The sequence below is a fragment of the Mycteria americana genome, chromosome 7, assembly GCF_035582795.1.
Source record: "Mycteria americana isolate JAX WOST 10 ecotype Jacksonville Zoo and Gardens chromosome 7, USCA_MyAme_1.0, whole genome shotgun sequence".
Lineage (NCBI taxonomy): Eukaryota > Metazoa > Chordata > Aves > Ciconiiformes > Ciconiidae > Mycteria > Mycteria americana.
Window position 1 is genome coordinate 66512724 of NC_134371.1, and position 17250 is coordinate 66529973.

At 48.4% G+C, this 17250-nt stretch overlaps 1 long non-coding RNA gene across 1 annotated transcript; it reads left to right on the forward strand.

Moving 5' to 3' along the window:
- The first annotated feature begins 12852 nt into the window (after nucleotides 1-12852).
- Nucleotides 12853-16084, forward strand: LOC142412924 (uncharacterized). The gene is made up of 4 exons (XR_012776641.1): nucleotides 12853-12905; nucleotides 14158-14285; nucleotides 14391-14494; nucleotides 14574-16084. It is a non-coding gene; the product is annotated as an uncharacterized LOC142412924 (long non-coding RNA).
- The last annotated feature ends 1166 nt before the right edge of the window (nucleotides 16085-17250 follow it).

Genomic DNA, 17250 nt, shown 5'->3' on the forward strand with positions numbered 1-17250 from the left:
ATGTCCATGCTCATATGTTAAGTCTCATTGACAAGCATTAGTGGGAGCTGCATGCACATATGGATATGTGAATAGCCCCGATGGGAGCTGCATAAAGTAGTGTTCGACTGTACAGAGATCACTTCAACCGCCAAGATAAAATAAACTAGGGGGAGAAGCCTTTATGAATGCTGTGAATAAACCCAATAATTTAAAGAAATTGACAAATAATGGAGGTTTAAAATGAAACAACAAAATAAAAACAGCATTAGAATCTATTCTTTGAACTAAAGAGTAAACGAGAATTAGCTTTTAGAAATTAACCCTGGCCAAAATTTACAAAAATGGCTCGTAACTCTGAGTTCTCTAATTTTTAGAGCCTCTCTGTCTTATTATTACTCTATATTCTCAATAGAAACAAGGCACACAGCAAAAAGATCTTACTGACAAGACATGAGTTAAGAAAAGCACTGGTAAGTATTGCTCTGCTGAAGAACATGGTACATGAAATAGTGGCAGCTCTGCAATAGGTCAATGATAATGATGCTCCTGAGGTTATGCAACACCGACAGCCACCCTATAAATGTCAAAGCCTTGCAGAAACTCCCTGAGAAATGTTTCCTGCTACCTGAAAAGCCTTCAGCAGCCAGTCTGCTGGACAACAAAAATCTCTAAAGAGTCTGTTCTCTTTCTGCAGGCAATCTTCAGGTTTTTCCCTGAAGCCACTGCCTAGTTCAACATCCCATCATGATTTTGAGCACTGTTCTTCCTTATACTTACATAGCTGAAACAACAAAACTTTTCCTGACAGCCACACATAAATAGGTGCAATGAACAATTAAATCATCAATTAACCGAGCGGACAGCAATCACTGCTGGAGGGTTTCAAGACAGTGATAAGCGCCCATATTAAGAACCTAAATTGGTGGGATATAGAGTGGATGATAAGTATATAACATGTACAAATCAGATCTGATTGCGATCAAGATCACTGGTTTCCTCACCTCGTTCTGGTGCCCACACTGGAATTCAACCACCTGAATTGCAAGTTATTACAGAGTCCTGTATGTCTACGTATGTCTCACTGGCTTCAGACCCAGGTCCAAACCATTCCAGCTTTCAAACATCCCAAGGTGAAGCAATCCATATGACTGACAATGAAAGCTCTTATCTTACAAGATGTCCTTTTCCAGTGGTCATTTAGACCAATAACCAACCTATTAATCATGGTAAACCAAAGCTTGTTGGGTCCCTGCTGGCAAAGCACTTGAGAAGACAAAAGACACCGTGTTCCAGCTGACACCTGCAAGTAATTATACATGGTGATAGCAGTGCATGAAAGAACAATTTGAGAACCGATGCTAAGAAGAGAGGTGCATTTCTTTTTTGTATAGACTGAACTGTTTTCTGATCTCTAAGTGCCTTAGGGTCTTAGAAATCAAAGGCAAATTAGGCAAGGTAAAGAAAATCAGTTGCCAGGTGTTCACCTGGAAAAGTGATAGATCTCCAGTGATTTTCACCAGTTCTAGGAGCTGATTGCCCTTCCCAGATGATACTGTATTTTATAAGGCTGTTTTATTGGGCTAGTGGCAGAGGGCAAATGCTCCACAGAGAACAGAATCTGGAGGCCCACTCTTCCCAGAGTGTCTTCTCTACCTACCAACAGATCTTTCAATCTGTCTCTGATGTTTCTGGATATCAGGACACATATGATGCATAGCAAAGACAGGCATGCAGTTTTAGGAGAAGCTAAAATGTGGTGGCTGACTCCTTCCTGAAAACCTCCTGAAGAAAAGAGGAGAGAAGATGAGAAGATGGCTCCTCCTCTGAAGTACCAGACAACCGCAGCCAGGTAGGAGAACTCTGAGTTATGTTCCTGTTTAGTGAATATTTATTGCATTGGCACTATTTGAATGTTACTGAATGCTGGTTAGAAAGGGAATGATGGAGATAGATTCAATTTAAGCAGTATTTATTATTACAACTCAAAATGCATGTGATGTTTTCAGTACTGTTTCTTAAGTCTGTTTTGGTAAAATCCATTATCAGAAATTGTTTCTACTCTACATGTACATTGATATAGTAAGTATCTAGAAATCCTAAGCAGAAAATAATATTGTAAAGAGCAGTAAAGAGGTATGACAACATATTTTGTCTTGTTTTCTAGATTTCCACTTCTGGAAGATAACCTACCCACATCAGACTTCTTTCTATCGAAAGAAAAGAGGAAGACCAATTTATGTTCACAGATTGAGAAATAAGTCACCTTCACATCATACCATCACATCCTGGATCTATCAGTTATTTTAAAGATAAAGAAGTTCCTCAGATTGCATCCTTCCCAGCAAATCATTTCAGCTCGTGTTTCATTTTAAGCTGCTGAGTTGATCAGCAATTTCCTGCTTAGAGTTGATTACCAGCATCACTGCAAGCCCAAAAGGCAAGTCATCAGCCACTGGATCGATCTCTGCCTAAGTCCCTGAGACTATCTAGCTGTCCAGGCTTTGCCATCACTGACAACTTCAATGTCCCCCAAACTTTTGGCATTTGAGTTATCAATTAATAATGTTGCTCAATGTCTTTTTTGCTTTGGCTTGTTACTGAGTTATCAGTGTCTCTTGTATGAATGAGTTGTAGTAGTTATGTGCAGACACATAGACTGAAATACCATCAATGACATTCCTCACTTATATATATGGTCGATGAATAAAATGCATGCATTTCATAGAGGTTTGTACTGAAATTGCCCTAAAGAGCAGTGCTCTTGGGGAAACCACCAGGACCACCTGGAGGCACATTTACCTTGCAGTTGGTGGAGAGTGTGAGGGAAGGCCAGACCTTAGGCTGTAAACCCCAGCTGCTACAGACAGTTGAGAGGCTGTCTCAAGTAAATAATTAGGAGATGGATACACAAAAAAAAGTGCCATCTCTTCATGCATCACATGAAGCATCGCGAGCTCTACTGGATGGAGTTACTTTGCAGAGCTTGACTCAATCAGCTGAGCTGAGTTTTTACATAGGACGCTCAGTATAGACTGAAAATGTTATAACTGGCTAGAATGGCATCTTCCCTGGAGCATCCTTCTCTAGGGAAAAAAAGCCTGACCCTCGCTAGCTGTACATGCTGGTGCTGCTCCCACAGAGGAAGAGGGTTGCCGGTCCACAGCAGGGGTGGCTGGAAAGACTGCAGGGAGCAGTAGGGGAGACCTGAGCATGAAAATATTTTGTATCAGAACTGGTTACATCCACCTGCAAAATTAGTAACACAGACACCTGGTAGTTACGTTTCATGGGCTAATAAATACATTTAAGGGCAGAAGGGACTGTGCTGAGCCTTTACGCTGACCTCCTGCACAGAATCAATCTATGCTATTTGATTTTATAGAGCTTAGCTCCCAGCTTTCATCAGGGGCTAGCAGGTCATTAGGGTAGGCTGAACTGTGCTTTGCCCGAACTTAGATGGGAGAGCCCCAAGAACATGCTAGAGCTGAAGGAAATGGGATGAGGCCCTTGCTTTCTCTTCCTTCCGCATTAATTGGAGTTGTGATTGGAGGCACCGCGTTGTGGTATTGTAGAGTTTTGAAACGGCTTGTGTTTGTTCATGGTTTTGATGAGTGTTGAACTTTTCAGAGGGGTGAGAGAGGAACAGGGTTGTAGGATGCAAACAACACATAGGGTACATGTCTCGGAACTGATGTGGTGGGTATGTACGGCCGCAGAGGCAGGAAGCTGTGTGAGCAGCAAGACAAGTGACTGGCAGCATTTCCTATGGGAATCAATTGCTGAGGCAGGACTGCTTCAGAAAAAGAGGCTTGGGGTGAAGTTTCAGCCTAATATTCTGCCTGCGACCCACTCTGATCCAGGACTGTCTTATTCACACTGTGAATAAAACAGACTTCCAGGCAGAAGGTGCCCAGAGGCAGGATCACTGCTTCTCCTTTACCAGAGAGCAGAGGCACAGAGCTCTGAGGAATCAGCTATTTTGTGCCAGGAGGCAGGCAAGGGGTGACAAATCTACTGGTAGGGGGCTGCCTTCTCCTGGTTTCGTGTAGCTCCATCAGCACATAAACTCGGTCTCTATCTTTTAAAATAATACGTTATTAGAGATATGTGAATGTGTGATATCTGCACACCTGGCCTGGGTCTGGAGAGCCCATGAAATGTGTTAGACTTGTTATTACTTGATTATTCCTTTGCACAGGTGTACGTTCCTGCTCCCAAATGCTTATGAAATGTCTCTGCTGATGTGTATAGACTCACAGCGTTGAAGGCTAGAGAAAGCCCCTTGATATATTACAATTCTTCGTGTGCCATTGACCCTGCATTAAATTCACTAACTTCTTTTTGGTTACAGCAGGTCTTCTGGTCTTGCTTTGAAGATATCAAAAAAAACCCAGTATCCACTTTGTGCCTTGAAAGTTAACTTTCAGCCACTCTTGCTATTAAAAAAACCACCTAAATTCTCACTTGAGTTTGTTTAACGTCGGCTTGCAGGTATCCATTTTTCTCTGAAAGATTAAAAATGTCATCGGTATCCAGCAGATACTTCCAGACAGATCTCATAGATACTTAAATACTTACACATTATACTCATGTCACGTCTCAGTCTTCTTTCCAGTAAGCTAGGCAGATTGAGTGCTTTAAGTCTTTCACCATTAAGCACTTTCTCCAGCCCTGAAATCCTCTCTGTGGCTCTTTTCTGCACCCTCTCCAGTTTTCCAATGATCTTTTAAAAGTGTGAGCACCAGAAACCGCATAATCTTTTATTGTCTGTATTAAAACCAATTGTGTTTGAATGGGCTCAGCTCATCAAGCAACTGAGATCACTTGGAGTGTCATTCTCATCATTGTCTGTCACTCCACCAATGTTCCTGTCATCCTCAAATTTATCAGCTGTGAATTTACAGTGTTTACATCCAAATCACTGAAGAAAACATTGACTAGCATCTGACCTGATGCTGATCCTGGTAAAACTCTCCCTTTTGATAACGCTTCCTGATTCATAGCTACCTTTTAACAGGCTGTTAGCCAATTCCTAATCTAATTAGTGCATGCTCTGTTGCTATTTCTAATGTTTTTTGATCGGAATATCACACAGTGTTCATTCTAATCTCCATAAAAAATGAATATCACATCTCTTCATTGACCTTTATCATTCAGTCTTTACCTTCATCATATTATTTGATGCGCCTCATCAAAGAAAGAAATTGGGTTTGTCTGATAAGGCTTATTTCTCCTAAAACTGTATTTACCATCATTAACTATATTTCCATTCTTTATCATTTCAATCCCATGGCAGCTTTTCCAATATGCGATAACAGCTGATGATGCGTTAGAGGCCTGTCTTTGAGGTCAGTATGTGTGTCATCAACCCAACCAAAACAATTCAATTCTTAAACCCCCTCTTTGAAAACTGGTATGTTTCATTGTAGTGGCTTGCTGCTTATTGACATTTATATATCATCAGGTGATTAAAAACGACTACTTGCCATGCTGCTTTAAGTGTGAACTGTGAAAAAACCTACAGCAGTAGGTGTGTTCACTCCTAGTCCTGGCCACTGTTTTCCAAGTGTTTCCCAGTGACCGCTGGTACAGAAATCTTTACAAGCTTAGACTTCCAGAGCGCGCTACACGCTTCCTGAAGCATGCCTTAGAAGAACACCATGAAAGGCATGATGATGAAATATCAGCTATCATGTAACTATCTATAAATGTTAGATTTCTACAAAGTGATTCCACTGAATTGTAATTAAGGGTTTGAAAGTCGAATGATTTTAAGTGCTAGTTTTAATTACCGCTTGGTGAACTTTAGTGTGTTAGAATTGTCACAACTTTCCTTTAGAATTAGTGTCAAGCCAGGCAATACAGTGGGAAATTATTAACTCATACTTTGGTTCAGCAATTATCTGCATTACAAGGTTTATGCAATTAGCTGTTTAAGATGTCATTATATTTTGCCATCTGGTACACAGGAGTTTATGCATATGAACAGGCACGTGTTGAAGTGATTTTCACTATATGACTCTTGATCTCAACCCAAATCATCACTATAATGAGTGGAAGACACAGTGTACCGTACATTAGTGGCAGGTGCATACTATCAACTTCATTTTAATAGAAGACTTTCATGTTTCCATTTTTAAAGTATTCTGCACAAGTGCTGAAAAATTAATTGCTCGTTTGCAATTTAGCAAAAACTGAGGACATGTTATTGCTAAATGCTAAGGAACATCAGTTTTCCGAAAAGCGGCCACTAATTTAAGTTCTTTCCATCTGTAACTTCAGGCCAATTTCTGCTCCAGACAATAAGAAAGTCTCACTGAAGTTCAGCTTAAAACGTTCTCTCGTTTCATGGTGAACATGCTGAATTGCCTTTGATAGTCTCACAGCACTCAAAGCCTCTTGAAGCTATTGCAGAGCAAGCTGCAAGGATGCCTTAAAACCCACCTGTGGTATGGCCCGTGTGCAGCAACCTACAGTGTCACAGGTCTCTGCCAGTGCGCACGGTACTGTGACCTGCGTCCTTGGTCTCACCTCGGTTTGTCTGACGTCACTTTTGCCTGTTGGCTCACGTTTGACACGCAGATTTTAAATATGGGGAGAAAAGGTATTGCTGTCAGCAGCCTATCACAAGGAAATCCTAGCTTCCAGCAGTACAAAATGTAAATATCAATAATGACAGCACTGCGTACTTAGATAATACCTGGTATTTCTGACGCATACTGCGTCTGGTGTTCTAAAAGTATTCATAATCTTTAATTAATTAAATTGCATGCAGCTATTAACCTCATTTGACACAAGGAAACCAGTCTCTGGAACTGTAAGAGAACTCCTCAGTCACAGGAAGACTGCGCAGAGCCTGAGAGCGAGCCATCAGTGGGGACTATATTCACTGAACTGCAGTGCAGGCTCCTAAAACCAGGCTGCAACTGCAGCACTGTCATTTAGCTGTAAAAGTAGGTGCAGTGGTTTGGGGCAGGACAAGGGTTTGGCCTCAGGGAACGGACGGGATAGTTCCTACCACCTCCTCCTCCAAGCTGGACTGAGTGCTAAATGCGGGACTGCTCGCGAGACAACACAAATTGCATCGGTCTGCTGGTAAATCACATTTCTTAGGAATATTTATTATTTTGGGTTCTGGTATTACACTCTGGATACTCCCCATGGGGCAGCAGTGGTTGTCTCAGAGGGGAGGGAAGGTGCCATTCCCAGGCCTGCTTCCAGCCACGGCCCTGGCACGAAGCAGGGGTCGGTGCTGCATCTCCATGTGCATCCGCTGCAACTTCATTATTGAATTACATTAACAGGCCGCCCTCTAGTGTCATATTTTATTACATGGGTAAAAAAAAATGGGATGGGCGGGTAAAAAGTCATATTTTCACTTAGCGAACACCAGCAAGCAAGTCACCCACAGAAGCAGCCACGAAACATTTATATGACCCATGTTGGGAAGTCCTCTGTCAGGTTAGAATCCCTAAAATTTGGTGTAAAAGGAGATTTCTACTGAGGTTCAGGAAACCGATCCCAGAAGGCTCAAGGAAAATATCACAAATCTGTGCATGCACATGCTGAGGTGCAGAACGTGCCGGCTCTCTAACATCAATATTAGCATTTCCATGGGTGGTTATACCAACGCGGTGGTATATACATGCGTCTATACCTCTAACGTGAAGTGTTTCATCCTCTTGTACGTACGTCAATGTCATTCGGGGAAATACCAGGAAATGTCCTTCACAGCAACACTCCCAGTGCACAGAGATCGTTTTCCTCAGGCTAAAACCAAAAAGGTGATAGACATCAGGTAACAGGCAGCGGTTATTCAGGAGTTTGCAACGGTTTATAGCTAAAACGAGAAAACACTAACACCGAACAACCAGATAAATACTTTTTTGTTCTGAAACCCTTACTGGCATTAGCGGTCATGCTAAATAAACTCATCAGAGCTGCCCGTACTGGGCCGGTTAGGAAGGGTGAAGCAGGACGAAGCACATCCACCTCTAAGACCATCGGCAGGCCAGACGAAGCCAGCAGCTGGTGTAAATTAGCATGTGAAGGGAGTGCAAGTCCATCCATTTACATCAGCCGGAGACCTGTCCTCGTGTATTAATGTTCCCCGATGCTGAAGCCACCTGCCTATCTTCCATTTTACTGAGCACATTTTGTCTCCCCTGGGAGATCCGCTCGGTCGTGTGACAAAGCATCCTTTCCCTATAGGTAAACAGAGGGAAGAACCTCAGCGCTAATTGCGGTGTGCTGGGACCCCCCCGATCCTCACAGACCCGCTGCAGACGGGGGTCTGCCCTCAGGGCAGCCTCTGAGGGGTGATGCTGATGGCGTCCCTGGAAGGGTTGGGTTGTGGGAAATGTGACCTTGGTTTTCCCCGGGGAGCACGGCGTCTGCCTCCCCGCTTCTCCTCCAAAAACCCTCTGGGATTATGGAGGTGACCAGGGAGCCAGGGGAAGGAGCAGGGGACGCTTGACCTTCCCCTTCCCACACGCAGGTGGCGGGACAGGGAAAGCCTGGCTCTGCTAAGGTAGGATCCGCACGCTGTCGCTGACTGAAGCGCCGGGCAAAGCGAGGGTGAAGCTGCCCAAAGTCACATTGTGCTTTGAGGTTTTAATCCGCATTACCTTCCCCGGTTTTGCTGGGTTTGGAAGCAAAGGGTGGCCTCGTCTCCCGGCGGCCGCCGCCACCAGGGCCCAGCCGCGCCTTCCGCAGCCGCCACAGACACAAACGCAAGGCGGTATCGCCGCAGGGCCGCAGCCGCCCGCCTCAGGCCGGGCCGCCTCAGCCGCCCGCCTCAGCCGCCCGCCGCCTCAGCCGCCCGCCTCAGGCCGGGCCGCCTCAGCCGCCCGCCTCAGCCGCCCGCCTCAGCCGCCCGCCGCCTCAGCCGCCCGCCTCAGCCGCCCGCCGCAGGCCGGGCCGCCCGACCCGCCGGGAGGGGGCGCTGCGCCGCCCGGCCCTGCCGCCGAGGCGGGGGGTGGAGCGCGGTGGCGGGAGGGGCGGGGCGGTGGGAGGGGCGGGCGGGGCGGGACAACGGGAGGGGCGGGCGGCGGCCTCGCGCCTCCAGGGGGCGCCGCGGGCCCCGGCGGGCGGTGCCGGCGCGCGCGGGGCGGGCAGCGGCGGGCGGGCGTGTCGGCACGCGGGGGCGTGCGGGGGCGCACGTGCGTGCAGGCGGGTGCACAGGCGCACGCGTGCACGCGGGCGGGTGCGGACGGGGCTCGCACGCCCATGTGCACAGCGGCACGGGGGCACGTGCGCGGGTGCGCGTGCAGACGTGCGTGGCGCAGCCGTGCACGCAGGCCTGCGGGCGTACCCGCGTCCGTACGCAGAATGCGTAGCGCGTGCGTTCCTGGGCGCGCGTGTGCACACGCGTGCAGCTGCGCACACGTATACCTGCGTGGGTCCGTGCGGGTACGCCCACGCGCGTGCACACCCAGGTGTGCGCGCATGCACACGCACAGACGCGCACGCAAGGGCTGGTGGGGCACCCCGGCACCCCCGCCCGCACGGCTGCCCCCCGCCAGCGGGCCGAGGCGGGGAGGTGCTGCGCCCTCCGGCTCCGGGCTTGCTGCGGGCCCGGGTGGTTACGCGGGCCCGGCCTTCCCCACGGCCCGCGTGCCCCCGCGCCCCTGCAGCGCGGCGTCGGGCCCGGGAGGGGCGAGGGGAGAGGAGCCACGGATGCGCTGGCCTAAAAAACTCGGCTGCAAAGTTGTTCGGTTTTATCAGTCAGCCACCCTCATCCGTGTTTTGCAACCCCGCAGTAACGCGACTGGAATTATTTATTATTGTTTCTTCTTATTAATTTAATTAAGTCTTGTTGGTGTAGCATTTTTTTCCCCTGTATTAAAGGAAATGAAGTCAACATCGTTAAGAGGAGTGGAATAGGCGTATGCCAAAGTATTTGTAAGAGCACGTTAAACATATTCTAATATGAATTCCAGCTGTCTCGCAGGCTGCTGGTAACTTTTCCTAAGAAATCCGGCGACGCCACAGCCCCGCTGCCGTCGTCCGTGGGCCGAATGCAAATTCGTCGCAACAAGGGGAAGCAACCTTCGTTATTTCCTACGATCACACTTTTTAAATCAAGTTAGCTAGTAATTTATAAAGGCCTTTGGCATCGCCTTTGGAGTAAGTCTCGTGATGTTTGTAATTAAAGGCAAATTGCACCGACCTCGTCTGCTCCGGAGAACAGCAGAACCCCCGGTGAGCCCAGCCCAGTGCCGTGGGGGGCACGTGGCATGGCTGGGGGGCCCTGCCTGGGAGCAGTGGGGTGAGGGGGTACCTGGGTGCCGGGGTACCCTCATGCCAGGGTACCTGGGTGCCGAGGGATGTATTTTGGGGTATCTGCGTGCAGGTACAGCAGCGTGCTGGGATACCGGTGTGCCTACGTAGTGGTGTACTGGGGTCCCTGAGTACTGGGGTACCTGTGTCCTGGGGTACCTGGGTGCCAGGGTCCCCGAGTCCTGGGCTAGATGTGTGCTGGGGTACCTGTGTGCAGGTGTAGCAGTATACTGGGGTATCTGTGTGCTGGGGTACCCATGTGCAGGTACAGTGCCATACTGGGATACCTGTGTCCTGGTGTGTCTGAGTGCTGGGGTACCTGTGTACCGGGGGTACCTGCATTCTGGGGTACCTGTGTGCTGGGGTACCTGAGTACTGGGGTACCTGTTTGCTGGGGTACCTGTGAATCAGGGGTACCTGTGTGCTGGGGTACCTGGCCCGCCGCTGCCCCTGCTTCTGCAGAAACTTCCAAGCTGCCATAAAACCATCTGAAGGGATGAGGTGAAGAACAGGGGCCCCAGCAGGAACTGCAAAGGGGGGGGACGGTGTCTCGCTGCTGCCTCCTTCGCACTCCCGTGGCCGGAGGGCAAGTGAGCACACCGACGCTGGCCCACGCGCGTGGGAGCAGGCGCCTTCCCCTATAGCGTCCCATCCCGGTGTCTCAAAGGCTTTAGGAAGAGCAGCATTGCTGCAAAGAGGGAGAAGCAGCTTCACTGGACTCTCCATCGGATGGGGGAGGCAGTCGGCCACAGCCACTCTCCCCTTCCACCCAGGTGTCCAGTGTCCTCCTCTGCTCTATGCGTTTCTCCTTCGCTTACCGATTTTCCAAACCGTGGGCAAGAGGCAGGGTTTGTCCATGGAGATTCAGTGTTTTCTTTGTGTTGCACACGCAGGAGGCCTGCTTGCGGGTTCCCTTCGCCAAGCAGGGCAGAAGGCACTTGCACTGAAGTTTGGAGCTCAGCGACACTGAAAATCTGGAGATGTTTCTTGAATTTAACGGGGCAGGGGGGGATCAGAGTTTGTTGCTGCGGTGCAACTGCAGAAAACAGTTTCGGCCTCCTGCCCTGTGTGCTGCGTTATTGTTGGGGTCTTATCCCAGATTTTATTAGCCATGTAAGCATCTACTGGCGGCGTGCGACTGTCCTGCACGCAGCGTTGGGCTCTCAGGAGTGCCTCCTCCCTTGCTCAGAAGCGCAATCATTGCAAATCTCAATGATTTGCAAATACATCTGGTGGGCTGAAACGATTCAGGCATTGCTGAAACTTCTCCCCCTGCAATCCCACCCTGACGCTGGGCATAGCCACAGCAGAGCCCGTGCCGGGATGAAATCCCCATGGATTGTGTCAACCCCTGAATTATAGCAATGCCACCAGTGCTTTTGATACTGAATATTCTTTTTTTCTCTACTGTTAAAGGATGCAATGGGAAATAACAGGCAAACCCGCCGCAGGGCCTAATGGGGCTGGTGGGGAGAGGCCAAGCTGCGGCCCCTCGCCCAGAAGCCCAAACCCCCCGAGCCCAGGGGACCCCTTGGCTTGTACCGACTTGACCCGTGGGCAGCGGGAGCAGCCCTGGGACACGAGGGTCCTGCGGTAACTGCACCCGACTGCCGCAAACCACCTCCGCTGCGGGGCTGGAAGAGCCGCAGGCTGCTGGCCCAGGGTCTGCGTCCCACCGCCACCGGGGAGGAAGCCACCGTCACCAGCGCCGCGCTCCGGAGCACGTAAACCCCCACTATATACACATACATACATATATCTATAATATATGTGGTTATGCACATATCTGCGTGGATACGCGCCGGCGGTGCGTGCAGCTGCTGGCAGGCAGGACCGGGCCGGGCGGGAGGGCTCGCCGGGTCCCCCCGCCTCCCCCTCCGCGCCGGCGGGGCCGGGGGCGGGCGCGGCGGCTGCCAGGTGCCCCCCTCCCTCTCTCCATCCCTTCCTCCATCCCTCCCTCCATCCCTCCCTCCATCCTTCCCTCCCTCCCTCCCTCCCTCCGCGCCGCCCCGCTCCGCCGTGCCCGCCGCCCCCGCTACTTTTGTTGAGACTTTATTTTGCGGCGGGGGTCGGGGGGCGCCGGCTCTCGCCTGGATTTCTCTCCCCCCCCCCCCCCGCCTTTTTCTTTTCGCATTTATATTTTTATTAATTTTTTTTATTAATGGGGGGGGGGGGGCGGCTGCGAGCTGGTCAAAAAGTCCCCGCTCTCCGCATGTGCGTGATTTAGTGACATTAATTGCGAGCCGGGGCTGGAGCAGCGATAAATCAGCCCGTCGCCGGCGCGGGGCTGCCGGGACTCGCCCCAGCGCCGGACGGAGACTGCGGCAAAAGAAAAAAAAAAAAAAAAAAGAAAAAAAAAGGGGGAAAAAAAAAAGGAAAAAAAAAAAGAGAGAGAGAGGGGGGTGGAATCCGCAGCCCGCGGAGCGAGCGGCGGGGGTTGCGCGGGCGCGGAGCGGCTGGAGCGGCGGCGGTCCCGACCTGCGCGGGCTGCGCTGCTCCTGGGGTTGGGTTTTTTTTTTTTCCGTGTTTGGGTTTGGTTTTGGTTTTTTTTTTTTTTTTTCCTTTTTCTTTCCTTTTCCTGTACCTTAGATGAAAATGGCTACCACTGACTTGGCGAGCGTTTGAGAAGGCAGAGATGGCAGGTTGCGAGATTTATTTATTTATTTTAACACCCCCCCCCAAAAAAAAAAAAAACAACCAAAACCAAAAAAACCCCAAAGCCAGACCAAAACCAAACAGCAAACTTTAAAGGCTTTGCCTTTTTTTTTTTTTTTTTCCCTTTTATTTTCTCTTTCCCCCTCCGGCGATGCGGTGCCAGGGCTGTGCCGGAGGGGGCACGGAGGAAGGGGAGCTGCGACGCCCATCACCGCCGCCCTGCGCCGGGCAGCCTCTGCTCGGAGACCGGGCAGAAATGGGGCAAAACCGGGCAGAAACCGCCTGGCTGCGAATTCCCTTGGCGAGTAAAAATGGTGCCGCGGAGCAGGCGGATGCTGCGGCGGACACTGCGCTCCCGCGTAGGGATTATTCACTTTTTTTTTTTTTTTTTTAATTTATTGTCACGCCACAGATCTACAACTGTACGTGCAAATAAAAGCCAGAGCTCACGGATACCGCTTTCCTTACCAGCGAGGACTGAGTAGTTAATCCAATAAGTATATGTATTGTTTGGGGCGGTGTGTGTGTGTGTGGGGGGGCAGTTAATCATGTATCGCAATGTATGGCTAATATATATGAATATTAAAGTGACGTGGGGAGAGAGTCTCGGCGAGGGGGCTCTTTGTGGGGAGCGGACAAAGAAGAAACTGGAAACAATCTTTTAAAATATTTTCCATTCATAAAAATGGCAGAGGGCTTATACAGCAGTCTATTTCTGCGTCTGACTGAACAGCTAATACGTTATTGCCAGCTTCAAAAGATAATTGTAGTGTCGGTAGAGACCTAATAATACAGTAGCACGTGTAATTTTAAAAAACACCTCATTGTTTATTGGGATGTAACTTTCTCAAAGTTTATTTGTAGCATTAAGAGATTTTTAAGTGCAGCACAAATTGCAAATGAGCAGCTGTGGGGCGATGCACGTTTTGTATGGCTACGAGAGTTTCTATATTTAGTGACAATCTGAATCTGAAGAGGATAAAAAAAAAAATAGAATATCTGTAAGGAAATGCTTATTTCCTCCTGGAGGAGGGGGGAGCTTGGCTGGGGGATCTCCGGGCTCGGCTTTTCAATTTTCTGAGGGAGGAATAATATAGTCTGCGTCTCTCTCCGCGCGAGCTTCGCCACCGTACGTACACCTGCTCCATAGGCTCAGCAATAACCTTTTCATCCAAGAAGTTAACGAAGGGGTCGGGCATAGGTACGTGGGGCGGTGTTGTGATTTATGTGTTTTTCCAGGAATCCAAATAAAAATGTAGCTGAGCGTGTCCCTTTGTAAGGGCCACCTGTGCATCGCGCCTGGCTGTTCCGGGGGTTACCCTATGGAAATCATCCCAGCCCAGTATAGAAGTTAACACAACAGTCGGGTGAGCAGAGGATGGTCTCACCTTCTCCCTGCTGCTAAGAGAGGAGAGCAGTGATTGTGACAGGCAGCCCACACGGATTACACTTCTTTTTTTTTTTTTTTAAAGAAAAACTCTTCTGCAAAGACAAAGCAGCCTCTCCAGAGAGATCCAGTACCAGCGCAGGGTGCCCATCCCAGGGATCTATATTGCCAGGGCTTACAATGCGGCAGGTCAGTGAATTACAGTAATAAAGACTTAAAAAAAAAAAAATTTCAGGTGCTGAGACTAACACTTTTCTTTCGCTGTTAGGAAGGAGCCGTAGGCACTGGGAAAGGCAGAGCAAGCAAAACGGACCGGGTACGCTTCACTCTGTGATTTTTTTACGACATCTTTTAGGCAGAAGCGTTGGCTCTCGTGCAGATTTGAGTTCTTACAGCCAACCCTTGCACGTGAGGTAGATACACACAACTTTTACGACTCGCTCCTTGCACCTTATGAAGTGGTCTATAAAATTAGAAAAGGTGGAGAAGCGAAAAGTTACTAATCATGGTGGAAGAGTATTATTTTTTATTCCCTAAAATTTCATTTAGCTTGGAGTTTATGGGATGAAAGTGCATTTCCTAAATTGCTGTATTAGCCAGTTCCTGTCCTTCCTATCAAGAATATAGACCTTACCACGTTTTACAGAATACCTAATTTAAGGCTGAAAAGGGTTTGCGTTTTTTTTTTTTTTTATAGCAGAAAAGAGAGGGAGTTAGCAAAACTTGTGATGGAAAACTTTACTGCTCCCTACCCGCAAGGAGAGCGGTCAGACCTCATGTGTGCTCTGGGTCAGCAGGGCTTAAACTATTTTGAAAACATACTTGCGGAAGAGATTTGCGGATGAATTATGTGCGACACCCACAATGCCAGAAAAGCAGTAATAAACCGGCACCTGTTACCGTGCCCTCCTCGCCAGTTGCTAACCTAGGTACAAAGTTGTCCGAGTTTTTGTCTGAAAAGGCCACTCGGATTTTTTTTTTTTTTTTTTTCTTCCCAGAACTTTAGCATAGATGAGAAATGTGAGAAATGACTTTGTACTTAAACAGATTGCTCTTTGGATTTTTATTTATTTATTTACTGGGGGGAAATAATGCACATCTCATTTTAAAAGTTACAGACCACCGAGAAATGCATGCAGCAAAGGGCAGGAGGGAATGCATGTTAATTAGGGCTAAAATACCACTGCTGCTTGTAAGCAGCGTAGGTGATGCTGTTGGCATTTTTGCACTATATTCCTGTTTTCCCTTAGACATAACTTTTCTTTGTAACATACCTCAGGTTGTGTTACCTGAATCTTACAAAGTCCAATTGGCAATTCTTAAGCTTAGTTTTTCACACTGCGTCTTGAATCTCAGCTTTTATATTACAAGCGAACCCTGAATGTAAAATGTTCTCGTATGAAAAACAGCGACAAAAGACATACTTTCCTCTTGAGAAATATATTGCATAAATATGACAATGCATAGATATATAATATACTAAAATAAACAGCGTGTGTGCGCGTGTATGGGCATATAAACATTATTTGCCACACCATGTTTATACCACCCTCGCGCAAACTTTATGCAAGCAAAACTTCCATTGAGGCATGCGAGATTAGGTCCAAAATGTTTATGCCAAACTTCCTGATAAAACGTTGGAGTTAGGATGATGGCAATATCAGTACCGTACGCTGTAATCACTCGGTATCGCTGGAGAATGATTTCGTACCACTGTGAGAGGTGTCCAGCAGCTTCCAGCAGCGATAACACCGCGGGACTGTGTACCAATAAAATATATCTGAGGGCGACTGTCCGTATTTGTGTCCTTTCCCAGTTGCGAACGGGGTTTTATCCACCTGGATGGTGGCATCTACATGGTGGGCAGGGACTTCTAGGTGCAGGCTGGCACACGGCGAAGCCGGGCTCTGCCGCAGGGCTGGGCCAGCGAGCACTGCTCAAACCGATCCGTAAATCACAGCGAGCTTGTTAAACTGTGTTCACTTTCACAGCGAAGTTTCACTGTGCGGTATTTTGGTTTTTCAACTAAATTCTGCTTGCGGAGCACTATTTATGCTAAAATAGTATTACCATGTATTATGCTCCTCATTAGAAGATCTACAGCAAAACAAAAGGGAAAACACTGCTTATCCCACCTCTCTCCGTTCTGTTTGCTTCCTTTCCGTAGTCTGCACACTTTTGCTGGGAAGTTATTTCCTCCGCAGTGCATCTCGCAAGAGCCTCAAGACCCTGTAGAAGTGCATTACAAGTCCGCAGGCATTTCTGCGATGCGCGTAGCTCCGGAGCCAGCGCCCCACGTACGGCCGTACCAGGCAGCAATGCTTCCAGTAACTCACGGTTAAAGTAGGAGATTTCACAGAGAAAGGGATGATTGACCAATTTTTAGTGCAGTTATTGCTACTTGCCCTTAGCACAACTACTTTAATTCCCATCCCCACGTGTACGTGGCTTTGGCGATGCACCTATGGTCCAGACCCCGAGTTCTCGTGCAGCCTCCCTCATCTGTCAGATGGGAACCGCAGCACCTCTTCATCCTCCCGGCTCTCCGGCTGGGAATCATGGTGATGGGCAGAAAACGCTGCACGCAAAAACATTATTATTCACACATATTTGGCGGTGTAAGGTGAGAACGTTCATCAAACGTATCAGTCTGCTTATTTAAGCTACCCCTTGAACTTTGGAGCCTGGAGATTGAAGCTTCTGCCCACCTGCCCTCCCGTTTAAGGGTGACACAGCGTTTGCATGACCGTGGTGTTTATTTATATTGCATCAGGGTTTGGAGCCTTCAGACTGAGGAGGAAAAACCCGTTATGCTCAGTTCTCTATGTACACGTGGAATAATAAATCAATCTCTTCCCCAGAGAGAACCTTAGAGACTACTCTTATTTTTAGTACCTTCGGACGATATAAATTTCACGAAGGATGGTGGGACCAGGTTAGGCACG